The following is a 27,627-nucleotide window of genomic DNA, read 5'->3' as shown; positions in this document are numbered from 1 at the left end:
ATACGATCATGGTGACTGTCGTCTATGGAAGATAGTAATTTGTCGAGTTCCCAACCGCTCTTGGGATTACATGAACTATGAAGTTGTTGCTATCTTTGACAAGTTTGTTGCCGTCCTTACTTCCACACCTCAATGGATATTGCTCAAAAATCAATTTCTGTACACGGATGAGTGCTGTGATGCAATTCAATACGAGGGTCTTGTGTTTGCTGCCACCACTCATGGCACTGTTTTTGCATGGAATCCTAATGCTTTCGGTACGTTTGTCTTCCACCGTAATTATAATTGTTTCATCCACATGCATGCGGGTTAGCTAGTTTCCCTTTACTAATTAACCTTCTTGTGTTTCCAAGGTCCTGTGAACATTCCACCACCTATACTTGAAAATTTTCATAACCAAGGGGGAGATGACGATGCTGATGATCACGAGCATGAGACGAGCAGGACCCATATACTCAGTAGCGCCTGGCAACTTATTCCGATGGATCACCTCTTCTTGTCTGTATACAGGGCACTGCTGATGTTACTAAGGAAGTAGGTGTTGTCTCGCATGGTTGCAGTATACGGACCTATTCCAACATCCGTTGCAGGGTATTCGGGATGGATACTAGTGTACTAGCGCCAACACCTTCTCCCTGGTTCAGTATTGAAAGTCTTGGAGGAAACTCGCTCTTCCTTGGACAAACTATCCAATGATGGTTGAAGGCGATCCAGCTGCTTTTGACACAACATACTACCATTTATGAGAAGCAACTGTATCTATACCTTGGACATTGCTATGCTTCCCTACCTTCCCAATATGGGTCCTGACATAGGCCGCTTCAGCCTGGATGATCAGTCCTGCATTGGTCTCGAGATTGATAGTAGCTGGCCCTTCCCAGAGAATCACTTCTGGTTCAAAGCAAGCGTTTCCAACACCGACGAGTGGTTGAGCTGAAGTTCATTTAATCGCTTTGTTATTTGTTGTGTGAGAAAAACTTTACTTTACTAGAATGTTTTGTTGGAAATGATCTATAATCCAACGTGTATCCTCGTTGTCGTTGTGGGTTGATGACTTGTTGTATGTAATCAATGGTACATTTGCATATGCGTCCATCAACTCATGCCTGCTAGTGGTGTCCATATGAACAGTGCTAGAGATTTTAGTTGCAAAAATTAGATAGTGCTAGTGATTTTTAGCTGCATATTTTGACAAATCGCAGTGTTACAAGGTTGACAAATGGCAATGTTACTAGATAAACAAATGTCAATCTTTCCAGTTTGACAAATGGCAACATACCCAAAATGACAGATATGCAAATCTTACCCAATTGTTTGTACGTGGTTGCACATGGGTCATGCAAAACAACCATTTGCGTTGAAGGTGTCGGCGTTCTGGGAACGGGGGTCCCCAGACTTGCCTGCCTGCGGCCCACGGCATGGCTAAGCCAGCAGGCCGTACGACCCATCTTCATCAACAAGGCATCCAAGACCCTCGCGAAGGGCCAAGCCTCGCGAGGCGGACGATGCAAGACCTCCTCAGGAGTGGCCTGGTCAGGCAGGCTCACGAGGAGCAGAGATATCAAGGCGGGGCAAACCTCACGAGGCTCTCGTGACGTGAGCCGTGACGATCGGCGCCAGGCGGGCGCCAGCGCGCGCAACGTCCTTGTTTCCTCTTTGGTGCTAAGGAAGCAGGCGCAGGCGAGGAGTACCGAGGCATCAGGAAAAGGTTGCTATATCGGTGCAACGAGACCAAGACCAGAAGGACGGCAAGACGGAGGTCATCGTGGAGCCCAAGACGGCGTCACCACCAGAGCCTTTTGCAAGCGAAGACCACTTTTGTCAGGATAGCATGTACTAGCTGTCCCCCTTCAAATTTGCCCATCATTGTTGGCTCCCTTCCTGCTCGATATTTGGGAAGAGGGACAGGGCCTATATAAGTAGAGCTAGCCACCACAGTAGGGGCATCGAGCAGTTCACCCAGCTCTCACCCGCTAAGTCACCAAGCACAAGAACACCTCAACCTCAGGAGCCTGTTATTCCCTCTGTACTGTTCATTATCAGCCCAAGAGGCAATCCACCACCACCACACTGGAGTAGGGTATTACACCACAACGGTGGCCCAAACAAGTATATATCTCGTGTCTCTTTGTGTTGTGAGTTCGTCGAGTTCGTCCGCGAGATCTTAGCGAGCTAGGGCGTAGATCGGTAGGAGGGAAAGACTTCGCGCACACCCCAGTGTTCGAACCTTAAGGGTTTGCCGGAACCCCACATCCGACATTTGGTGCGCCAAGTAGGGGTGCGCCGGAGCTCCTCTCCACCAACCTGCGCCCCATGCCGGCGCATTTCGCCCCCATGGCAGGTGCCCCGCCATCCACCTCTGCGGCCGACACCAACAGCGGGGCGTCTGGGTACTGAGCCCTAGCCCCCGCCCTACGGCGAGTGCGGTGGCCGACCAAGTTCAAGCCACAGATGCCGCCGCGTTACGACGGTGCGGCAGATCCGACGCCGTTCCTGCTGGCATACGAGGAGGCTGTCCTCGAAGCCGGAGGCGACGACAAGATCATGGCCAACTGGTTCCCCATGGCCCTCGTCGGCGAGCCACGCGCCTGGCTGCTCAACCTCCCGGGATCCACGGTGGCCTCCTGGGGGGAACTCTGCGACCTCTTCACCGCTCGCTACGCGGTGCCGGCGCACCACGCAGTCGCGGCCCTGCTGGGCGGTTCTCAAGCACCACCTTCAGACCGCCACGTCAAGCCATTCCTCCGTCAGATCAGGGCCGCATCCAAGCGCCCGGGGGCTCCGCCGGGTTGGGCCGCGCCAGAGGCCGACCTCACCTTCGGTTCAGAAGACCACCCCGACTCCACCGCCGGCTCCGGAATGCTCCCGATGCTCTGCACGCCCACCATCTGCAACGTGGCCGTTACCAAGACCCTCATCGACGGCGGTGCTGGCCTCAACTTGCTCTCCGTAGAAGCCTTCAACCTTCTTCATGTGCCGCTCGAGCGGCTCGGCCTCAGCAAGCCCTTCTCGGGAGTGGGTGGTGGAGCTGCTCACTCTCTGGGGTAGATCCGCCTCCCTGTCACCTTCGACACACGCGACAACTACCGCACCGAGCTGGTGGACTTCGACATCGCCCGCATCGGTCTCCCGTACAACGCCATCCTCGGATACCCGGCTCTCACTCAGTTCATGGCGGCGACTCACCCGGCCTACAACCTCATGAAGATGCCAGGAAGCAAGGGCATCCTCACCATCAAGGTGGACACTAAGGAGGCCATGACGGCGCTCAGGCTCGCCTTCAAGACCGCGGCAGCAGCACAACCCGCCGGCGCCGGTACCCCCGAGGCCAAGAAGGCCGCGCCTACCAAGAAGAAGCAGCTGTTCACCCAAGACAAGGCAGAAACCAAGCAGGTGCCGGTCAACGAGGATGGGTCTTCAGGAGCCACCTTTACCATAGGAGCCGGCCTTGACCCAGGACAAGAAGAAGCCTTGGTGAGGTTCTTGCGCGCGAACAAGGAGATATTCGCGTGGGAGCCCAATCAGCTAGTAGGGGTCCCGAGGGAGGTGATCCAGCATCATCTAAGGGTATGCCCCAACATACGCCCCGTGAAGCAGCGAGCAAGACGGCATTCCACTGAGAAGCAGGCCTTCATCGTCCAAGAGACCCGCAAGCTGGAGGCCGCTGGTGCCATCTGAGAAGTTCGATATCCCGAATGGCTGGCGAACCCCGTTGTAGTGCCGAAGAAAGGTGGGAAGGAACGGATGTGCGTCGACTTCACCAACCTTAACAAAGCCTACCCCCAAGATCCGTTCCCACTCCCGCGCATCGACCAGATTGTCGACTCCACCGCCGAGTGTGACCTGCTGTGCTTCCTGGATGCGTTCTCAGGGTATCATCAGATCAAGATGGCGGTGGAAGATGTGGAGAAGACAGCCTTCCTAACACCATGTGGGGTGTACTGCTACACCTGCATGCCCTTCGGGCTGCGCAACGCGGGTGCGACCTTTCAGCGGTTGATGCACATCGCCCTGGGGTGGCAGCTCGGGAGAAACACAGAGGCCTACGTCGATGACATAGTGGTCAAGTCTCGCGAGGCGGGGACATTGATTCAAGACTTGGAGGAGACCTTCGAGAGCCTGCGCCAAGTGAACTTGAGGCTTAACCCGGAGAAGTGCGTGTTAGGCGTCCCCTCCGGCAAGCTGCTAGGATTACTTGTATCCCACAGAGGGATCGAGGCGAACCCAGAGAAGATCAAGGCCATCGAGGACATGAGCCCACCACAGACCCTCAAAGAGATGCAGAAGCTAGCAGGGCGGGTGGCCGCGTTAGGGCGTTTCATCTCCAAACTAGGAGAGCGCGCCTTACCCTTCTTCAAACTCATGAAGAAGAAGGGCCCGTTCGAGTGGACCCCGGAGGCTGACCAGGCCTTCCAAGACCTCAAGAAATACCTTACCAGCCCCCCGGTGATGGTGGCGCCACGGCCTCTCGAGCCTCTGGTACTCTACCTTGCCGCCACCCCGTACTCCGCCAGCGCGGCACTGGTGGCGGTTCGGGAGGAGCGCCAAGCCAAGGGCGCGCTGCGCCGAGCCGGAGCTGAAGTGGCGCAGGGTCAGGAAGGTGCAGCAAAGGCGTTAGCGATGGAAGACCAAGCTCAGCAGGGCAACATCGCAGAAGCTCCCGAGGACAGTCAGGTCTCAGGAACCCCTCCACCTCAGGATATGCCCCGATCTTCGCAGGACCCGAGCCTCGACAGTGTGCAAGCCCTCGTCGAGCACCCGGTGTACTTCGTCAGCACCGTACTGCGGGACGCGAGGGCACACTACCCATGCCCCAGAAACTCCTGCTCGCACTCCTGGTGGCCTCACGCAAGCTGCGACACTACTTCCAGGGCCACCCCATCAAGGTCGTCTCAGCATACCCATTGGAGAGGGTACTCAGGAGCCCTAACTCAGCCAGAAGGGTCACTGAGTGGAACATCGAGTTGCAAGCATTCCAGTTGGAGTTCAACACTACCAGGGTCATCAAGGGGGTCATGCTCGCTAACTTTGTGGCAGAATGGACGGATGTCCCGACACTTGAGGAAGGAGAAGACCGGTCCACCTCCCCAAGAAGCGAGGCTCCAGATGGCTGGGTCATGTATTTCGATGGCGCCTTCGCGCACCAGGCCGCGGGGGCTGGAGCAATGCTCATCTCGCCCACTCAGGACAAGCTCTACTACGCCGTGCAGCTCTGCTTTCAGCACGGCGAGAAGGTCTCCAACAATATCGCAGAATACGAAGGCCTCATAGCTGGCCTGAAGGCTGCGATGGCTCTAGGGGTGAAGCGCCTCACCGTCAGAGGCGACTCGCAACTCCTCGTCAACTTCTCCAACAAGGTGTACGAGCCGAAGGACGAGCATATGGAGGCCTACCTCGCGGAGGTGCGCAAGATGGAGAAGCAGTTCTCAGGCCTGGAGCTGCAGTACATGCCCCGGGGCACCAACAAGGAAGCCGACGACATCGCCAGGAGAGCATCCAAGCGGCAGCCGCAGGAGCCCGGTGTCTTTGAGGAGCGGCTCTTCAAGCCATCAGCTACGCCACCTCTTTCAAGCATGACTCAGCCTCGGGAGGAGCTCCCACAGCCTCTGGCCACGGGAGCCCCAGCCTGTGGCCCGACCTCAGGAGCTCGGCTGCTCTTGGCGCTCGAGCCCCAAGAGGCATGCTGGACCAAGGAATTCAAGTAGTACCTGACGCACGGGACACTGCCGGAAAAGGAAGAGGATGCGGAGCACGTGGCCCGGCAAGCCACGACATAATGTATCCAAGACGGTGAGTTATATAGGAAACGACCGAACAATGTCACGCTGCGCTGCATCTCCAGCGATCAAGGAAGGGAGTTGCTGATTGACATACACGGCGGGGACTGCGGACACCACGCGTCGTCATGGACCCTCGTCGGCAAGGTGTTCCGCAGTGGATTCTATTGGCCTACAGCACTCAACGACGCAACCGAGCTGGTGAAGTCCTGCGAAGCTTGCCAATTCCACGCCAAGCAAATCCATCAGCCTGCTCAGGGCCTCCAAACCATCCCGCTCACATGGCCGTTCGCGGTCTGGGGGCTGGACATCTTAGGCCCGTTCCCTCGGGCACCAGGGGGCAACCGCTATCTCTATGTCGCCCTCGACAAGTTCACCAAGTGGGCGGAAGTGGAAGCCGTCTGTACCATCCCGGCCGGCTCCACTGCCAAGTTCATCAAGGGCCTCGTGAGCCTCTTCGGGTTCCCCAACCGCATCATCACAGATAACGGCTCGCAGTTTACTAGTAACCTTTTCAAAACCTATTGTGCTAACCTTGGAACGCAGATTTGCTACGCTTCGGTAGCGCACCCTAGGAGCAATGGCCAGGCCGAACGCGCCAACGCGGAGGTCCTGAGGGGCCTCAAGACCGGGACCTTCAAGAAGAAGCTGGAGGCCTGCAGCAGGGGCTGGCACAATGAGCTCCAGTCCGTGTTGTGGTCCATCTGCACCACCGCCACCAAGCCAACGGGCGAGACTCCATTCTTCCTCGTCTACGGAGCTGAAGCAGTCCTTCCTCACGAGGTCAAGCATCGCTCAGCACGGGTCCTGGCGTTCGACAAAATGCAGCAGGACGCCACGCGGGGGATGGATCTCGTGCTGGGGGAGGAACGCCGTCACGAAGCTGCATTGAGGGCGGCAAGGTACCAACAAGCGTTGCAGCGATACCACTACCGCAACGTTCGCTCCAGGACGCTCGAGGTGGGCGACCTCGTCCTCAGGCGGGTCCCCTCTAGGGAAGGGATGCATAAGCTTTCACCAATGTGGGAGGGCCCGTTCAAGGTCATCCACATCTCCAGGCGTAGCGCCGTGCGCCTGGAGACACAAGACGGGGTACCTATCCAAAATTCCTGGAACATCTAGCACCTCAGGAAGTTCTACCCATGAAGCAAGGCCCGGAGCCTGTGAAGAAAGGCTGAGAGCCTGTGAAGAAGGCCCGGTGCCTATGAAGAATCGCCGCCCGTGACACTCTCACGTAATAATGAGTTGGGGTTGTACACGCCCCGGAGTCTCAGGGGTGCCGGCCTCAGGCCCTGGGGCTCCCGCCCACGCCTAGTGGCAGCACTTAGCTCCGCGCTGGTGAGAAGACTTGAAGACTAGATTAGGTGCCGGACGCGGCTTTTCATTTGCTTTCCGTAGTTGGCTCGCTTTTCCTTAATCAAAGTTTGCTTTTGGTGTTCCTTGCTGATTTGATTCCCTCGCCTCTTACCGCCTTTTCGGGCTCTGGTTTGCTCGTGTTCTCTCTCTCGCATACCTCATGAGGGGGCTAGGCAGGTGCCCTCGCGAGCATTTTTCTCCTCTCTGCCTTCTCGCGAGCCACCCTCGTTCGAGCCCAAAAGCTGGCGCACCTCTCCTAGTCCGTGCCCCTCGGGTACCGCGATACAAAGCGACAGGTCAGGGCCAGGGTGGACGGCAAATCTTTTGACGCACTTCCTAACGAGTTTTTGCAGTTCCTGAGCGAATGCAGGCCACCAAGGCAAGATGGACACGAGGAAATAAGCACCTCGTAAGGAAGAGGGCGTCCTGAACGCACCAGGGACTTGTCAAGTCGAGCGGTCGCCGAGGCAGCATGGGGAAGCGGAGACGCCCACGTCCAATCAACCGCCATGCGTCAACCGAGGCCGCAAGCTTTTGGGCCCGTGGTGCTCCGAACTTGACCCTTGGCTTCGCCGCTAAGCCAAGCCCGAGCGCACCTTGGGTCCGGGGGCTACTGTCGGCGTTCTGGGAACGGGGGTCCCCAGACTTGCCTGCCTGCGGCCCATGGCGTGGCTAAGCCAGCAGGCCGTACGACCCATCTTCATCAACAAGGCATCCAAGACCCTCGCAAAGGGACAAGCCTCGCGAGGCAGACGATGCAAGACCTCCTCAGGAGTGGCCTGGTCAGGCAGGCTCACGAGGAGCAGAGATATCAAGGTGGGGCAAACCTCACGAGGCTCTCGTGACGTAAGCCGTGACGATCGGCGCCAGGCGGGCGCCAGCGCACGCAGCGTCCTTGTTTCCTCTTTGGTGCTAAGGAAGCACGCGCAGGCGAGAAGTACCGAGGCATCAGGCAAAGGTTGCTATATCGGTGCAACAAGACCAAGACCAGAAGGACGGCAAGACGGAGGTCATCGTGGAGCCCAAGACGGCGTCACCACCAGAGCCTTTTGCAGGCGAAGACCACTTTTGTCAGGATAGCTTGTACTAGCCGCCCCCCTTCAAATTTGCCCGCCGTTGTTGGCTCCCTTCCCGCTCGATATTTGGGAAGAGGGCCAGGGCCTATATAAGTAGAGCTAGGCACCACAGTAGGGGCATCGAGCAGTTCACCCAGGTCTCACCCGCTAAGTCACCAAGCACAAGAACACCTCAACCTCAGGAGGATGTTCTTCCCTCTGTACTGTTCATTATCAGCCCAAGTGGCAATCCACCACCACCACACTAGAGTAGGGTATTACACCACAAACGGTGGCCCGAACCAGTATAAATCTCGTGTCTCTTTGTGTTGTGAGTTCGTCGAGTTCGTCCGCGAGATCTTAGCGAGCTAGGGCGTAGATCGGTAGGAGGGAAAGACTTCGCGCGCACCCTAGTGTTTGAACCTTAAGGGTTTGCCGGAACCCCACATCCGACAGAAGGGATGCAGAAATCCTGCTCGACACATTTTCCCTTGGCTTCCTGGGGAAGCTGTCGGTTTGCATACGGGTGTTCTAACTAAAACGTTTGTGATGAGTGTTTTGTATTTAAAAACAATTGACTTTTTTTCAAAGTAAAATCGTTTGATAAATCTGTACATTAAGAGAGAAAAACGCAAGTTCGTTCAAACCATATCTTTCATTCAGTCACACTGCGAATTTATATTTGTATGATCGATAACTCGAGATACAGTAATAAACCCCAAAAACACTATTTCCAGCGGCGGCGGAGGCGGCGTGCCGCGCCGTCGTTGTCGTTGTCGTCCTCTGGGACGCCGTTGTTGAAGTCTTCAAGTCAGCACAAAATGTTCTTCACTTGTAAATCAAACATCATGTCGTCACGCGATCGACGGGCGGGGCGCGGGAGGACGGCAACTGGCACCGCTGAGAGGTAGTGGTCGATGGCAGCGTCCCATGTGCTGAGGGGGGCACGGGCACAGGCGCGGCGGGTGCAACCAAACGCACGGGGACCGGCGCCGCGGTGGATGGAGGGGCGCGCACGGGCAGGGGCACGGGCACGGGCGCGGCGGGTGCAACCAAACGCACGGGGACCGGCGCCGCGGTGGGTGGAGGGGCGCGCACGGGCAGGGGCACGGGCGCGGCGGGTGCAGCCAAACGCACGGGGGTGGGGCCACGGTGGGTGGAGGGGAGTGCACGGGCACGGGCGCTGGCATGTACACGAGCTCACGCGGGTCCGCGGAGACCTCGCTGACGCCCGCGGCTTCCAGCTCTGCGATAGTGCTCGGCGACCAACCCGTCAATGCTACGGGGATGGTCGCTGGCGCGGGCGCGGGGATGGGAGCTGGGACGGGAGCGGGGGCAGCAACAGCCGCGGCTAGCTCGTTCTGGGCCATGTCCATGAGGCCCCATTCCTCCTTATTTTCTATCTCCTCTGGCTATGAGTTGACTTCACCAAACTTGAAAACTAGTGGCAGATGATCATTCTGCGCCATGGCTTTGGTGGAGGTCTGCGGCAGGGAGGGGAATGGGAGGCGAACAGTAAGGCCGCCCGTAGTAAACAGCGGCTCGGGCGCCATTAATGGAGAGGAAGGTGTGCGGCCATGGAAGTCAAAGGGCTCGCTTCCTAGTGAGCCTGCGCAGCGTACAGCTCGCACGCTTCCCAGTGAGCCCATGCATTGGAGGACAGCTTGCACGCCTCTTGGTCAGCCTGCGCACTGGACTACGCTCGCACGCCTCCCGTTCAGTCAAGGTCAAGCAGCTGTCCGCACGGCACCTCCTACAGCCATTAAAACAAAGACAAGTGGTGTCACGTGAATGGTTAACAGAACGCACACGGCTTGAATTATACAAACATTTGAGATATTAAAGTGGCAGCTATTTTTTCAAAATGCTTTTGTTGGCTGTCATTATTCGAGTGCGCCTTCTCTCAAAAAGGACACGAAAAATACCACAGCACATCAGGTGCCATTCCATGATAGCATGCCAACTTTCTTGAATTTCAGACGAGTTTTGGATTTACTAGAATTTAAAAATCTGGCATCTCAATGTTTTGCCGGCAATCAACGGTGCACTGGTGTTTGAAATTCATTCCCATTTCTTGCATGGGACGTAAGCATGCACCCAAGGACACATATTTGATTTTTCAACCCATTTATATGCACTGGAGCATGTGCATGTAGTTCAAATTTGAATTATGCACATAAATGCATTGAAAACTCAGTTAATGCATAAAAATGTCCAAACGAACCCCGAAAAATCACAAAAATTGACACAACACTCCTGTTGTTCTATGTTGACATGAGAAAAAATTTGAAAGCATTAAGAGGCAATGGATATCGTTTCATCCCAAAAGGTGGGACGTTCCCTACCAAAACCATCAGGCTTGTTGTGAGAAGCTCTGGTATGTGAGAAGCATATACCCAAACCTGCCCCAAATGGGACAAATTTTTTACCACGGCATGTTGATGCCGCTCCATGATAGCATGCCAAGTTTCATGAAATTTAGACGAGTTTTGGATTTACTAGAATTTAAAAACCAGGCATCTCAATGTTTTGCCGGCAATCAACGGTGCCCTAGTGTTTGAAATTCATTCCCATTTCTTGCATGGGACCTAAGCATGCACCCAAGGACACAGATTTGATTTTTCAACCAATTTATATGCACTAGAGGATGTGCATGTAGTTCAAATTTGAATTATGCACATAAATGCGTTGAAAACACAGTTAAAGCATAAAAATGTCCAAACGAACCCCGAAAAAAAATTGACACAACACTCTTGTTGTTCTATGTTGACATGAGAAATTTTTTGAAAGCAATAAGAGGCAATGGATATCGTTTCGTCCCCAAAGGTGGGACGTTCCCTATCAAAACCATCATGCTTGTTGTGAGAAGCTCTGGTTTGTGAGAAGCTTATACCCAAACCTGCCCCAAATGGGACAAAATTTTCACCACGGCATGTTGATGCCGCTCCATGATAGCATGCCAAGTTTCATGAATTTTAGACGAGTTTTGGATTTACTAGAATTTAAAAACGAGGTATCTCAATGTTTTGCCGGCAATCAACAGTGCCCCGGTGTTTGAAATTCATTCCCATCTCTTGCATGGGACCTAAGCATGCACCCAAGTACACACATGTGATTTTTCAACCAATTTGGTGCATTGGAGCATGTGCTTCTAGATCAAATTTGAATTATGCACATAAAATGCGTAGAAAACCCAATTAATGTATAAAAAAGGCCAAACGAACCCCGAAAAATTCATTCCCATTTCTTGCATGGGACCTAAGCATGCACCCAAGGACACATATTTGATTTTTCAACCAATTTATATGCACTGGAGCATGTGCATGTACGTAGTTCAAATTTGAGTTATGCACATAAATGCATTGAAAACTCAGTTAATGCATAAAAATGTCCAAACGAACACCGAAAAATCCCAAAAATTGACACAACACTCCTGTTGTTCTATGTTGACACGAGAAATTTTATCAAAGCGATAAGAGACAATGGATATCGTTTCGTCCCCAAAGGTGGGACGTTCCCTACCGAAACCATCAGGCTTGTTCTGAGAAGCTCTGGTTTGTGAGAAGCATATACCCAAACCTGCCCCAAATGGGACAAATTTTTTACCACGGCATGTTGATGCCGCTCCATGATAGCATGCGAAGTTTCATGAATTTCAGACGAGTTTTGGATTTACTAGAATTTAAAAACCAGGCATCTCAATGTTTTGCCGGCAATCAACGGTGCCCTAGTGTTTGAAATTCATTCCCATTTCTTGCATGGGACCTAAGCATGCACCCAAGGACATAGATTTGATTTTTCAACCAATTTATATGCACTAGAGGATGTGCATGTAGTTCAATTTTGAATTATGCACATAAATGTATTGAAAACTCAGTTAATGCATAATAATGTCCAAACAAACCCCGAAAAATCAAAAAAAAATTGAAACAACACTCCTGTTGTTCTATGTTGACATGATTTTTTTTGAAAGCAATAAGAGGCAATGGATATCAATTCGTCCCCAAAGGTGGGACGTTCCCTATCGAAACCATCATGCTTGTTGTGAGAAGCTCTGGTTTGTGAGAAGCTTATACCCAAACCTGCCCCAAATGGGACAAAATTTTCACCACGGCATGTTGATGCCGCTCCATGAAAGCATGCCAAGTTTCATGAATTTCAGACGAGTTTTGGATTTACTAGAATTTAAAAACCAGGTATCTCAACGTTTTGCCGGCAATCAACAGTGCCCTGGTGTTTGAAATTCATTCCCATCTCTTGCATGGGACCTAAGCATGCACCCAAGGACACACATGTGATTTTTCAACCAACTTTGGTGCATTGGAGAATGTGCTTGTAGTTCAAATTTGAATTATGCACATAAAATGCCTAGAAAACCCAGTTAATGTATAAAAAAGGCCAAACAAACCCCAAAAAATTCATTCCCATTTCTTGCATGGGACCTAAGCATGCACCCAAGGATACATATTTGATTTTTCAACCAATTTATATGCATTGGAGCATGTGCATGTACGTAGTTCAAATTTGAATTATGCACATATATGCATTGAAAACTCAGTTAATGCATAAAAATGTCCAAACGAACCCCGAAAAATCCCAAAAAATGACACAACACTCCTGTTGTTCTATGTTGACACGAGAAATTTTTTGAAAGCAATAAGAGGCAATGGATATCGTTTCGTCCCCAAAGGTGGGACGTTCCCTATCGAAAGCATCAGGCTTATTCTGAGAAGCTCTGGCTTGTGAGAAGCATATACCCAAACCTGCCCCAAATGGGACAAATATTTTACCTAAGCATGTTGATGCCGCTCCATGATAGCATGCCAAGTTTCATGAATTTCAGACGAGTTTTGGATTTACTAGAATTTAAAAACCAGGCATCTCAATGTTTTGCCGGTAATCAACGGTGCCCTGGTGTTTGAAATTCATTCCGATTTCTTGCATGGGACCTAAGCATGCACCCAAGGACACATATTTGATTTTTCAACCAATTTATATGCACTAGAGCATGTGCATGTAGTTCAAATTTGAATTATGCACATAAATGCATTGAAAACTCAGTTAATGCATAAAAATGTCCAAACGAACCCCGGGAAATCAAAAAAATTGACACAACACTCCTGTTGTTCTATGTTGACACGAGAAAAAATTTGAAGGCAATGGATATCGTTTCATCCCCAAAGGTGGGACGTTCCCTATCGAAACAATCATGCTTGTTGTGAGAAGCTCTGGTTTGTGAGAACCTTATACCCAAACCTGCCCCAAATGGGACAATTTTTTTACCACGACATGTTGATGCCGCTCCATGATAGCATGCCAAGTTTCATGAATTTTAGACGAGTTTTGGATTTACTAGAATTTAAAAACCAGTCATCTCATTGTTTTGCCAGCAATCAACAGTGCCCTGGTGTTTGAATTTCATTCCCATCTCTTGCATGGGACCTAGAAATTCACCCAAGGACACACATGTGATTTTTCAACCAACTATAGTGCACTGGAGCATGTGCTTGTAGTTCAAATTTGAATTATGCACATAAAATGCCTAGAAAACCTAGTTAATGTATAAAAAAGGCCAAACGAACCCCGGAAAAATTCAAGATTAAACACAACACTCCCGTTGTTCTATGTTGACACTAGAAAAAATTTGAAAGCAATAAGAGGCAACGGATATCGTCCCGTCCGCAAAGGTGGTACGTTCCCTACCGATACCCAAACCTGCCCCAAATGGCAAAAAAAATTCACCACGGCATGTTGATGCCGCTCCATGATAGCATGCCAAGTTTCATGAATTTTAGACGCGTTTAGGATTTACTAGAATTTAAAAACCAGGTATCTCAATGTTTTGCCGGCAATCAACAGTGCCCTGGTGTTTGAAATTCATTCCCATCTCTTGCATGGGACCTAAGCATGCACCCAAGGACACACATGTGATATTTCAACCAACTTTGGTGCATTGGAACATGTGCTTGTAGTTCAAATTTGAATTATTCACATAAAATGCCTAGAAAACCCAGTTAATGTATAAAATAGGCCAAACAAACCCCAAAAAATTCATTCCCATTCCTTGCATGGGACCTAAGCATGCACTGAAGGACACATATTTGATTTTTCAACCAATTTGTATGCACCGAAGCATGTGCATGTAGTTTAATTTTGAATTGTGCACCTGAAATGGCTAGAAAACTAGTTTAATGTATAAAATTTCCGAACGAACCCTGAATAAATTCCTATTCTTTTACGACACACATGTAGTTGCATGTTCACTGCAGATAAAAGATCTAGCTATTCAAACAACGTCCATTGCCGCTGTGACCCCATTTTGTAATTCAAATCAAGTAGATCCCACACAGTTTATTATCACCAACCATGTGAGATGTAGTACAAAATATCTCGGAGCACCGTCGGTGTATAGTACTCCTATGGCTTACGCGAGAAGGTGCGTCGGCTACAGTCCACAGCCGGCGTGTCAAGCACACTAGCTCGCTCCCCAAAAACTCCCGCCTCTACATCCCTCGCAATCTCAAAAATATTACTGCCTCGTGATCTCGAAAATATCTACAGTGGAAGGTTTTAATGTTTGATAGCACACGATTAGTATGTGCAGACCATGTGCGATGTCTGTTACTCCCGCTCTGCTTCAGTCCCTTGATTCGAATTTTCAGTAGCCCCGGCATTTTACTACTGCCTCTGCATCCCTCGCAATCTCAAAAATATCTGCTCGCCCTTGATCCAAATTTTCAGTAGCCCCGCCTTGTTACTCCCACCTAGTAAAATTTTCAGTTGCCATAGTATTTCCTCAAACACCCCCCGCCCCCTCCACACACACCCCAAAACCTCCGCTCACACAAACACACACAACCCTCAAAACCATTGGTAGGTCGCCGTCATCGCCGGCGCCTCCATCCTCAACCTCTGCCTGTGTGCCGGGGAGCTCGAGGAGCCAATGGCCAAAATGAGGTTTATCGCGGCCTTTTCGCCCGATGCCGGCGAGGTGGCCGCCGAGGTGTCCCCGTCGTCCTCCGCGGGCCCGATCCGCCGTCGTCAGTCCCCCGATCCACCCGCCGCCGTGTCCCTACGCTGGTTCGAGGACTTCCCGTCCTCCCTCGGACCCGGCAGCCGACGAAGTCCTACCATGGGGTCCGACAGCGGTGGTGGGGGACATGGGTCGCCGAGATTACAGATCGAGAGACCCACACCCGCCGGTGGCTCAGTAGCTTCCACAGGGCCGAGCTCGCGGCCATGGAGCACGACCGCTGGCAGGTCCGCTACCACGGCGCGGCGGCTAGGCTCAATTTCCCCTTCGGCACACGTCTGGTCGACCTCGTTTCACCGGAGCCAGGGGTGGTGAGCTCGGCTATGGCGCGGGAGGACCGCGAGGCGTGGGAGCGCCTCGAGGCCGAGGCCGCCGACGAGGCCTACATGCAAGAGCTCCGCCGACAGCACCCGGAGCTTGTGGAGGCGGAGCGGGCGATCTTTCATGGCGCGGAGGGCGGCGAGGTTATCGCGCTCTCCTCCGATGACGAGGTCGAAGGCGGCAAGGACGGCGGCGCGGAGGGCGGCGAGGTTATCGCGCTCTCCTCCAATGACGAGGTCGAAGGCGGCGCGGAGGGCGTCGAGGTGGGCCCCGAGGACAAGGAGATCGACGTCAATGAGTGCAGGAGTGCCTTCCCCAACGACCCTGAAGACGGTACCGGCACGGGCCCGGCTCGCGGCACACCGTACATGACGAGGAAGGATTGGCTTGACCTCTACTTCGACCGAAAGTAGTTTAGCTTAGTTTAAATTTATGTTTTATGTTCGGTTATGCAAAACTATCTATGTTTATGTTTGAATGCATGCTACTTTCGATTGAACCTGCTTTGAACTTGATCAAATTGAAGTTTACAACCTTAAGTTTAGGGGATCGACTAGAAAAGGCCAAAAATTGCTGGAGTATACATATATATATATATCCACTAAGGGTTTTACTCCTTTAACTTTTTAAGGATTGCCTAGAGATGTCCTTATGACTTGTTTATTTCAGTTCTTCACAATGTGATGTTCTATATGTGCAACTATTTGCCGTGCAGTTCAATTTCATCAATACAGTTTCTACAATACCACTATGAATTACGATATTTGGTTGCTATTAAGGATATTGCAGTTAACATGCCTTTTCGTTTTTCAATTGTTGTTTAGCAACATGCCTTGTACTGAATGACTAAATATGCAATCCCAGGCTACATAGCGACAAGGAAGAGTGTTACCTTAATGTTCTGATGATGTCTAGATATACATGTAATAAAATCTTATATAATGGGATGGATGGAGTGTTGTACTACATCATTTTTCAATTGTTGTTTAGCTTCTAATATTAACTTGGTGCTTTTAGGTACATATATCATTGCCAAAGATCCACACTTCGACCCTTTCTGCGTATGGGGCAATGAGATATACATGAACCAACATCAAGTGAGGAAACTGATAACGATTGTTATTAAAATGGGTCAAAAGATGTCAATCGAACTATTTGTTTACACTTTATGCAAGACAACAGTGAACTACAGGATGGTATGTGAGAACCCTGTAGCCTTCTTTTTACAGCCCATAATGAGTTGTGTTAGATGACAATATCTGAGTCTTTTTTCTTTTGAAGTGGATCCTGAAGCAGTTTACTCAAGATTACCTCTCAAACTACATGATTGGCGTCCGGCCATCACAAGGGGTTGGACTAGAGTCCTGCATGTCTTCTGCATCCAGGAGAGCACAATAGGGCCATTCCGCTTCACCTTGTTCAGCAACTGGAATGTCTGTCGCCTCTTTCTTTACCATCTGTAATAGTACAAGTATAGAACCCTGGTACATCATTCTTTATTTGGTGCTTATGTAATTCTTAAACATATGTACCTGTGAATCGAATAATGCATTGGTTGTTTGAACCTGATGGATATGAATAAAGCAATAGCCTACTTTCAAGTTTAAATTAGGTACAATTTTAAATAGCAGCAATTAAATTAGGGCGAAATTACGTTGTGCAGGTCATTACGGCACACACGGTTGGTAAAACACAAACGTTTGTGATATACACCATAATCCGAGACGGTTCACGGAGAGGAAACGTGTGCAAGCACGCACACAGTTGCCATTTGCAAAGCGTGTGTGATGTCAGACACTATCACATACGGTGCGGGAAAACTAAATGTGTGTGATTGTCTACCTATCATACACGGTTTATAATCATGAACTGTTTGTGATGTGCCAGGCATCGTAAAACTCCCGTGCCTAGAATCTGCCTAGAAAACTCCCGTGTCTGGAATCTACCTGGTTTTAGGCAAAACCACACAACTCCGACTGCGATGGCAATGCGAGCACAAACGAGTAGCAAGGATGAAGCGTTTGGGATATTCGAGATATCGAAAACAGTTATATAGGGACAACTGTATGCATCAAGGCTCCCTATCCCCGACGGTTTCTGGGTCGTGTGGGAAGGACCACCCTATCACCCACACTCACTTGGCGACGGTTCCAAATGCCGTCGCGGAAAAGGGTTAAAAACCGTTTGTATAGCACCGACGCGCACCAGTGTTGCTTTTCTGGTTCATGAGTCTTGGGATCTTCTGTTGGCTTGTTTACCTTAGCCTTTTTGCTAGGCTTTGCTTTCCCTCTTTAAGAGGATTAGAAAAGTCAGTATGAGTTTAGAGATGTTGAAAAGTTCGGATAAAGTTGATACCGAGGGGCAGTCTTGAAAGCTGGAAGCAGAGTCTGAGATGAATCGCCAGATGAGGAGTGAGATGTCCCCTGATAATTTGAGTCAGAGTGACTAAGTGTTTGATGAATAGAATCTGCTTGAGAATAAGTAAAGTTGGAATTTTTGGAAATACCTCGTTCTAGCGTTTGTGTGGGGCTGGTGTGTTAAGTAAATCGGAGGAAAGTTCTCCGCCTCCACTGGTCCGGGTGAGGGAGTCTAGGATTAAGGGGTCCTCGGGCGTCGGGGCTATGTAACATGGGCCGGACTGATGGGCTATGAAGATACAAGACAGAAGACTTCTTCCCGTGTCCGGATGGGACTCTCCTTTGCATGGATGGCAAGCTTGGCGTTCGGATATGTAGATTCCTTTCTCTGTAACCAACTTTGTACAACCCTAATCCCCTCCGGTGTCTATATAAACCGGAGGGTTTAGTCCGTAGGGACATGATGTTTAGCCATTACGATCTCGTTGTAGATCAACTCTTGTAATCCTCATATTCATCAAGATCAATCAAGAAGGAAGTAGGGTATTACCTCCATCAAGAGGGCCCGAACCTGGCTAAACATCATGTCCCTTGTCTCCTGTTACCATCGACCTTAGACGCACAGTTCGGGACCCCCTACCCGAGATCCGCTGGTTTTGACACCGACATTGGTGCTTTCATTGAGAGTTCCGCTGCATTGTCGTCCAGAGGTTCGATGGCTCCATCAATCATCTACAACAATGCTGCCCTGGGGAAGTTTTTCTCCCCGACCAGATCTTCGTATTCGGCGGCTTCGCACTGCGGGCCAACTCGCTTGGCCATCTAGAGCAGATCGACAGCTACGCCCTAGGTCACCAGATTAGTTTTGGAAACCTGGACTATGTCGCTAATATCTGAGGAGACTTGATCTTCCAAGGATTCGCGACCCCGACCTCCGCTCTGGCCTTAGATCTGGAGCGTATCTACAGGTTCGAAGATGGGCTTGCTGAGCCCTCCGGACTATCTGCGGCCACTAAGCCCATTACGGGAGAGCCAGAGGAAGTAGTGTCCCGGGCAACCATCACGAAGCCGGACCCTTCTCCGGACACTGGCTCCGAACCCACGGAGTCGGCATCATGTGAGTTCGTCCAAGGAGTTTCCCCCCTGCCGTACTCCACGGACTCCTTTTTCCCTTGCCAAACCTCGCCTTTAAGCGAGGCTCTGGACTTAATGCGATCTCTTGTCATTACAGAGGAGCAATATCCGAACTACGCCCAGCCCGGACTAGCTAGGGGCTGAGAGCAGGGAACTTTACATCCCACCCACCACCCACTTTATAGCCACTGTCAAGGACTTAACCGACATGCTCGATTACGGCTCCGAAGACATCGACGGTATGGACGACGATGCCGGAGAAGAACAGGCCCAAAACCCGCCGTTTACCGGAAGATGGACGGCCACCTCTTCGTATGACGTGTACATGTGGATACACCCAAAGAGAATAACGACGATGGCAAAGAAGACCCAGTCGAGGATAAACCTCCTGAGATACAGCCAAAGCACCGACGTCAGCGGCACCACTCTAAATCACGCCGCGAAAAAGACAGCAATACCGGCACAGGAGGCAACAACACTCCGAACAATGCCGAAGACAGAGAAGACCCCATCGAGCCAACTTCCAAACAGGACGAACGGGAAGATGGGCGAGTCAGCCCTGATGAACAGGCCGTAAATGAAGACTCGAAGGACAATAATTATCTCCCACTCTCCGAGGATGAGGTGAGCCTCGACGACGAAGACTTTATCATGCCTGAGGAACCTCTCGAGCAGGAGCGCTTTAAGCGCCGGCTAATTGCCACTTCAAGGAGCCTGAAAAAGAAGCAGCATCAGCTTCAAGCTCATCAAGATCTGCTCAACGACAAATGGACTAATGTCCTGGCACCTGAGGAATACAGCCTTGAGCGCCCAACCAAAAGTTACCCGAAGCGTAAACTGCTACCCCAATTTGACGACGAGGCCCTCGAGCCCGTACCATCAGCATGTAATGCGGCTGACCGACCACCACGTGGCCGAGACAAAACGGCAACTCAGGCCGCACACCAGCCCGTACTACCTCGCCGTAAGGGTAGAGATATAACAGCTCAGGGATATACATATGACCTGCGGCATGACCTGGACAGTAGAGCAGGTCCGACCAGATCGATCTACGGATCGCGGGGGCGTGCCCCAACACGCGACAATGGCTATCTAGCCGGACTTGACAAGCATAATCACGCCCGGGCCAAAAACCGCAGACGGACTCCATCTGAGCTATGTCGCGACTTGGCCCGATAGAGAGGCGCCGCACACCCCCTTTGCTTCACTGATGAAGTAATGGAGCATGAATTCCCAGAAGGGTTTAAACCCGAATCATATGATGGGACAACAGACCCCGCGGTATGGATTGAGGATTTTCTCCTTCATATTCATATGGCCCGCGGTGATGATCTTCATGCCATCAAATACCTCCCGCTAAAACTCAAGGGACCAGCTCGGCACTGGTTGAACAGCCTGCCTGAAAACTCCATTGGCAGCTGATACGTCTCCAACGCATCTATAATTTTTGATTGCTCCATGCTATTATATATTCTGTTTTGGATGTTAAATGGGCTTTATTATACATTTTATATTATTTTTGGGAGTAGCCTATTAACCCAAGGCCCAGTGCAAATTGCTGTTTTTTTGCCTATTTCAGTGTTTCCCAGAAAAGGAATATCAAACGGAATGAAACCTTCGGGAGCATGATTTTTGGAACAAACGTGATGCAGAGGACTTGGAGTGGACGTCAAGAAATCAACGAGGAAGCCACAAGGCAGGGGGCGCGCCCCCCACCCTCGTGGGCCCCTCGTGGCTCCACCGACCTACTTCTTCCTCCTATATATACCTACGTACCCTGAAACCATCCACGAGCACCACGAAACCCTATTTCCACCGCCGCAACCTTCTGTACCCATGAGATCCCATCTTGGGGCCTTTTCCGGCGCTCCGTCGGAGGGGCATCGATCACGGAGGGCTTCTACATCAACACCATATCCTCTCCGATGATGTGTGAGTAGTTTACCACAGACCTTCGGGTCCATAGTTACTAGCTAGATGGCTTCTTCTCTCTCTTTCGATTCTCTTGGAGATCTATTCGATGTAATTCTTTTTGTGGTGTGTTTGTCGAGATCCGATGAATTGTGGGTTTATGATCAAGATTATCTATGAACAATATTTAGTTCTCCTCTGAATGCTTATATGTATGATTTGATATCTTTGCAAGTCTCTTCGAATTATCAGTTTGGTTTGGCCTACTAGATTGATCTTTCTTGCAATGGGAGAAGTGCTTAGCTTTCGGTTCAATCTTGCGTTGCTCAATCCTAGTGACAGAAGGGGAAACGACACGTATTGTATTGTTGCCATCGAGGATAAAAAGATGGGGTTTATATCATATTGCTTGAGTTTATCCCTCTACATCATGTCATCTTGCTTAATGCGTTACTCTGTTCTTATGAACTTAATACTCTAGATGCATGCTGGATAGCGGTCGATGTGTGGAGTAATAGTAGTAGATGCAGGCAGGAGTCGGTCTACTTGTTGCAGACGTGATGCCTATATACATGATCATGCCTAGATATTCTCATAACTATGCTCAATTCTATCGATTGCTCGACAGTAATTTGTTCACCCACGGTAATACTTATGCTATCTTGAGAGAAGCCACTAGTGAAACCTGTGGCCCCCGGGTCTATTTTCCATCATATTAATCTCCCATCAACTAGCTATTTTTGTTGCCGTTTATTTTTGCAATCTTTATCATAAAAATACCAAAATTATTATCTTATCATCTCTATCAGATCTCACTTTTGCAAGTGGCCATGAAGGGGTCGACAACCCCTTTATCGCGTTGGTTGCAAGGTTCTTATTTGTTTGTGTAGGTACGAGGGACTTGCGTGTGGCCTCCTACTGGATTGATACCTTGGTTCTCAAAAACAGAGGGAAATACTTACGCTACTTTGCTGCATCACCCTTTCCTCTTCAAGGGAAAACCAACACATGCTCAAGAGGTAGCAGCAGCTGGGAGGACTTGGAGGACACCTTCGGCGATAACTTCCAAGGTACATACGTCCGACCTCCGGATGCCGATGACCTGAGTCACATAGTTCAACAGCCCGGAGAGTCAGCCAGGAAATTCTGGACTATGTTCTTAACTAAAAAGAACCGGATCATCGACTGTCCAGATCCCGAAGCCCTAGCGGCCTTTAATCATAGCATCCGCGACGAATGGCTCGCCCGACACCTCGACCAGGAAAAGCCGAAGTCCATGGCAGCCCTCACGACACTCATGACCCGCTTTTGCGCGGGCGAAGATAGCTGGCTAGCCCGTAGCAATAATAATGCAAGCAAACCTGGCACGTCTGAAGCCAGAAATAGCAACGGCAAGTCCCGACGCAACAGACACAAGCGTCAAAGCAACGGTGACAATAATGATGACACGGTGGTCAACGCCGGATTCAGTGGCTCCAAGTCCGGACAGTGGAAGAAGCCATTTAAAAGGAACAATCCGGGCTCATCCAGCTTGGACCGCATACTCGATCGTCCATGTTAGATACACGGCACCCCTGATAAGCCAGCCAATCATACCAACAGAAGTTGTTGGGTCTTTAAGCAGGCTGGCAAGTTAAATGCTGAGAACAAGGACAAGGGGTCGCAAAGTGAGGACGATGACGAGGAGCCCCGTCCACCGAACACAGGGGGACAGAAGAAGTTTCCCCCCTAGGTTAAAACGGTGAACATGATATACGCTACCCATATCCCCAAGAGGGAGCGCAAACATGCGCTCAGGGACGTCTATGCGATAGAGCCAGTCGCCCCAAAATTCAACCCCTGGTCGTCCTGCCCGATCACCTTCAATCGCAGGGACCATCCGACCAGTATCCGCCATGGCGGTTCAGCCGCACTGGTCCTCGACCCAATAATTGATGGATTCCACCTCACGTGAGTCCTCATGGACGGTGGCAGCAGCCTCAACCTGCTCTATCAGGATGCAGTGCGCAAAATGGGCATCGATCCATCAAGGATCAAGCCCACAAAAACTACCTTTAAAGGAGTTATACCAGGTGTAGAGGCCCGCTGCACGGGCTCAATCACATTGGAGGTCATCTTCGGATCCCCGGACAACTTCCGAAGCGAAGAGCTAATCTTCGATATTGTCCCCTTCTGCAGTGGCTATCACGCACTGCTTGGACGAACCGCATTCGTTCGATGCAATGTGGTGCCGCACTATGCTTATCTCAAGCTCAAGATGCCCGGACCACACGGCGTCATAACAGTCAATGGAAACACGGAGCGCTCCCTCCGTATTGAGGAGCACACCGCGGCCCTAGCAGCAGAAGTACAGAGCGGCCTTATCAAGCAGAGCTCTAATTCAGCGGCCAAGCTCCCGGACACTGTCAAACGAGTCTGGACTACTCTGTAGCGGGACAGTCTAGCTCGTCAGGAGTCATACTAGCAATTCGGCCTCCATCTCAATCCCGACCAAGTGGCGGCATACGTACCGCGCGTACATAACTACGCACTCAAAATACCATGGGCAGAGACAAAGGCATAACTAGATTGTGGTCCATAATACGGCTCGACCTTTCCTGGGCACACTTACCTTCCTCTTTCTTTTTATCCTTTTTAGGTTTCCTCTCTACAGGCCCCTTCCGACAGCCTGATCATCGGTCCTTTCGAACGATGGATATACCAAGGTGGTAGGCAGCATATACGTGTAGAGGAATCTCTAGATGTTCTTATTGACGATCATTCTACCTGTTTTCAGGACCCGCACGCAGCTCCCCCTTGATCTTGGCATGTTAACTAGCCCTGTTGCTTATCGCACTATTTGTCCAAATACGCTTTGACGTATTAATCAAACTATAATGGAATCAGTTTGCGGCCCAACTTATGTGGCACTAGCTTACTACTTCATATTATTTCGCTATTCTTATCGATTGCAACCGCACACTTTGGTACGCTTTAAAATTGGCCTGGGGCTTCATTGCTCTCCGTACTATGGCAACAAAGTCCGAACACTTTTACAGTACAGTTCGGCACCCCAAATTTTAGCATTATATGCATCGGCTCCGAAACATGTCTTTGGTCAATAGTTGGGTTGCTCGGCTCCTGTGCTTGCTACCTTACGTTCCGTCCTATCGGCTAGGGTAGTAAAGGGAGAACTACTGCGATTGTGTTTCTGGTTTATCCGAGCAAACACCTCAGTAGAGAAAGCCGAAAACTGACTGTCATGATGCGGCGAGAGCTGGTCAGCTATTCGGAGGTTCAAAATCTTTTGCGATTTTTTCCTCCTTGTGTGATGAATCGGCCTTCACCCGATCAGGTGTCTACAACACCCTAGTCCGGATTAAAATTAGCTAGGGGATGCGCCTACATTTCTATTTGTCAAAATCCTATGGCTAAGTGAGGGTGATAAAGCCACATAGTCCGATTGCCTGGTTCGTTGCGCTAAACACCTCCTTCAAGGACCAAAACTTTTGCACCAAGAGTGTTTAGATTCCATCCCGAACACCCCTGTACTACCTACGTGGGGACGGAAGCCGACGACTGGCCAACTCTCAGATTTAACAAAACGGCCGCACAGGAGGTAAAAATAACAAGCATTATATTACATAACGGCATTGTTCCATAATACAGGAGGGATAACATGAATATCTTCATTCAAAGATAATGTCTTCTGAACACTGGCCCTCTACAATGCGGGATCCCATCAGGACATCATCAAAATACCGCTCGGGCGTGCGGTGCTCCTTGCCCGCGGGCGGTCCCTCGGTCGCGAGCTTGACGGCGTCCATCTTTGCCCACTGCACCTTGACACAGGCGAAGGCCATCCGCGCACCTTCGATGCAGACCGACCGCTTAATGGCATCAAACCAGGGGCATGCATTGACCAACCGCTTCACGAGTCCGAAGTAGCTGCTGGGTATGGCTTCGGCAGGACGTAGACAGATTATCAAATTCTTTATGGCCAGTTCGACAACCCTATGCAGTTCGGTCAGCTATTTTAGCTGATCGCTAAAGGGCACCGGATGCTCTGGCGCAAGGTATTACGACTAGAACAGCTTTCTGTTGAGCTCCCTTCTTTGGCTCGGAAGAACTCGGCAGCGTCAGCAACACTGCGCGGCAGATCCGCAAACGCTCCTGGAGAACTCCAAATCCGGGTCAGTAAGAGGTACCTTTTCTTCATATATTTGCTCTGCATAATAAAGGCCTTACCCGCCACGATTTTCCTGGCCTCCTAGATTTCTTGGAGGGCGCCCTGGGCTTCAACCCGGGCATCTTGTGCGCTTTGGCGGGCCTTGGAAAGTTCGGACTCTTGATCCGCAATATTGCACTCCAAGGACTCGCTTTTCTTCACGGCGCCCTAGAGCTCCTGTTGGACCTCACCGGCCCTGGCCTCGTGCTTTTCACGGGCGGCTTGTTCCTCTGCCGCTTTCTTCTGGGCTTCGGCCAGCGCTGCCTTGAGGGTTTCCACCTCGGACGCCGCTCCTACAAATTATCATGTGATCAACACAAGCAATTCATATCTCTCTATATTTGAATAGGTCATCACATACCTTGCTTGTCCTCCAGCTGCTTTTTCACTCGGCCGAGCTCTTCCTCGGCCCGCTCCAGACTCTGCCTCAGTCCGGAGACTTCGGCGGCATGAGAATTCGCAGCCAGCAACGACGCCTGCTCATTCACATAGACATGTATGGTTAGTCTCCTGCGAAAATTATTTGATCCTTAGTCCCGCTTTTCTTTTCGAACACCGGACAGAGTCTCAGGGGCTACTGTCTATACTATGACATTCTTTTTATATAATTACGTCGCTTACCTCAAAGCCTGTTAGAAGGCTGGTGCAGGCTTCGGTCAGTCCTCTCTTAACGGACTGAACCCTCTCGATCACCGTACCCATAAGGATACGGTGTTCCTCAACAATGGAAGCGCTTTGCAGTACTTCCCTTAGAGTATCCGGTGCCTCTGGATGGATAGAGGTCATCGGGCGGAATAGGCGCACCTCCTTCTTTCGAAGGAGGCTGCTTGCCTGATTCCGGAGCCGTGTGGGTCTCTGTTGGAGTGGCGCAGCATGAAGCCCGTCAGATTACTCCAGTTCGTCCAACCACATCGGTGGAACCAGGAGTTACCTCTAGTTATTTGGGAGTGCTGTGTCTCGTCGCGGCGTTGCGCAATGTGCGCCTGCCAAAGGATTTCAAGGGCCCGCGCAAGGTGCCGAATTACACCGCCGATTTATCCCCTGAAACGTGGGTCGAAAGCTATGATGGCCATGGAGATGCTGGATGTGGATGATGCGGCATGTGCGAAATACTTCACCCTGATGCTAGAAGGGACGGCCCGAACTTGGCTAAAGAGCTTACCGGCTAATTCTATCAGGTCATGGGCCGAGTTGAGAGCCTAGTTTATTCAGAATTTCAAGAATACATGCAAGCAGCCCATGTCAATTGTGGACTTAGCTGCCTGTGTCTAGGAGGAAGGAGAGTCAACAACCCATTGGGTGCGCCGAGTTTCGGAGATTTTGCATTCATCGGACCGCATCAACACTGACACCGCAGTTTTAACATTGGAAGGCAATTGCCGGTTTGAACCCCTGAAGTTGAAGTTGGGACGGCTCAAACGTCATTGTAATGACATGGGAACCCTCATGGCTGCACTAGTGAAGTATGCCGACTCTGATAGTACCAAGGATCCCGAGTCTGGCGATGATAAGACACGGAAGGGAAAAAAGAGCGGCAACGCCAAGGGGCAGCACCACAACCCGGCGGGTCATGGAAACGGCGGCAAGCGTAAGGCGGACCACGGTTTAGACTTTGTGGCTAATACTAATACACATGACAAGGGCCAGCGGCGTAAGGGTAAACCGCCCCAGCGCGGTGGAGGGCCAAGTCCTAATCCGGACCGTTTGTCTTATCTGTTGAACCAGCCCTGTCCAAAGCATGGGACGAAGGAGATCCCGTCCACGCACCTCTGGAAAGATTGTTACATCATGCAAGAGTTCAAAAATTATGATTCTTTCCGGTATGATCATGGGCCAGGAGGCGGTTCGGGCCCCTGGTCTCATGGGCCGGGTTATGGTGGAGGAAGTTCCGGTTCAGGCTTCCACGGTAATCAGGGTGTACATAACAATCAAAGTAATCAGGGTAACCAAGGTGGCTACAATCATCAGGGCAATCAGCAGCAGCAGTAGTCGGGTTACCAGAGCAACCCGAAGCAGTTGAATGGCGGACAGTATCATGTCTTCACCACTAGCTTGGACAAGCGCGATCAGAAGCTTCATAAAAGGGCGGTGAATGCCGTTGAACCGGCGGTGCCCGTTATTTGCGCTGGTCCGAGCTGCCGATTGTGTGGAGTAGAGAAGATCATCCACCCCGGGTTGACAATCCGGGTCATCTGGCTCTGGTGGTGGCACCTCAGGTGGGAGGTTATAAGTTCACTAAGGTACTCATGGATGGAGGGAGTAGTATCAATATCCTTTACTATGAAAATTTCCATCGCATGGGGTTAACAGATAAAAATCTTAAACCGTCCAATACGGTGTTCCATGGTGTGGTGCCTCAGAAGTCAGCATATCCTGTTGGTAAGATAGCTCTGGAGGTGGCCTTTGGAGATGAGCATGACTCGAGATCAGAAACCTTGACCTTTGAAGTGGTGAAAATCACAAGCCCATATCATGC

Source organism: Aegilops tauschii, chromosome 3, assembly GCF_002575655.3.
Source record: "Aegilops tauschii subsp. strangulata cultivar AL8/78 chromosome 3, Aet v6.0, whole genome shotgun sequence".
Taxonomy (NCBI): domain Eukaryota; kingdom Viridiplantae; phylum Streptophyta; class Magnoliopsida; order Poales; family Poaceae; genus Aegilops; species Aegilops tauschii.
The sequence above is the reverse complement of the archived record's forward strand: the minus strand, read 5'-3'. Positions refer to the sequence as shown.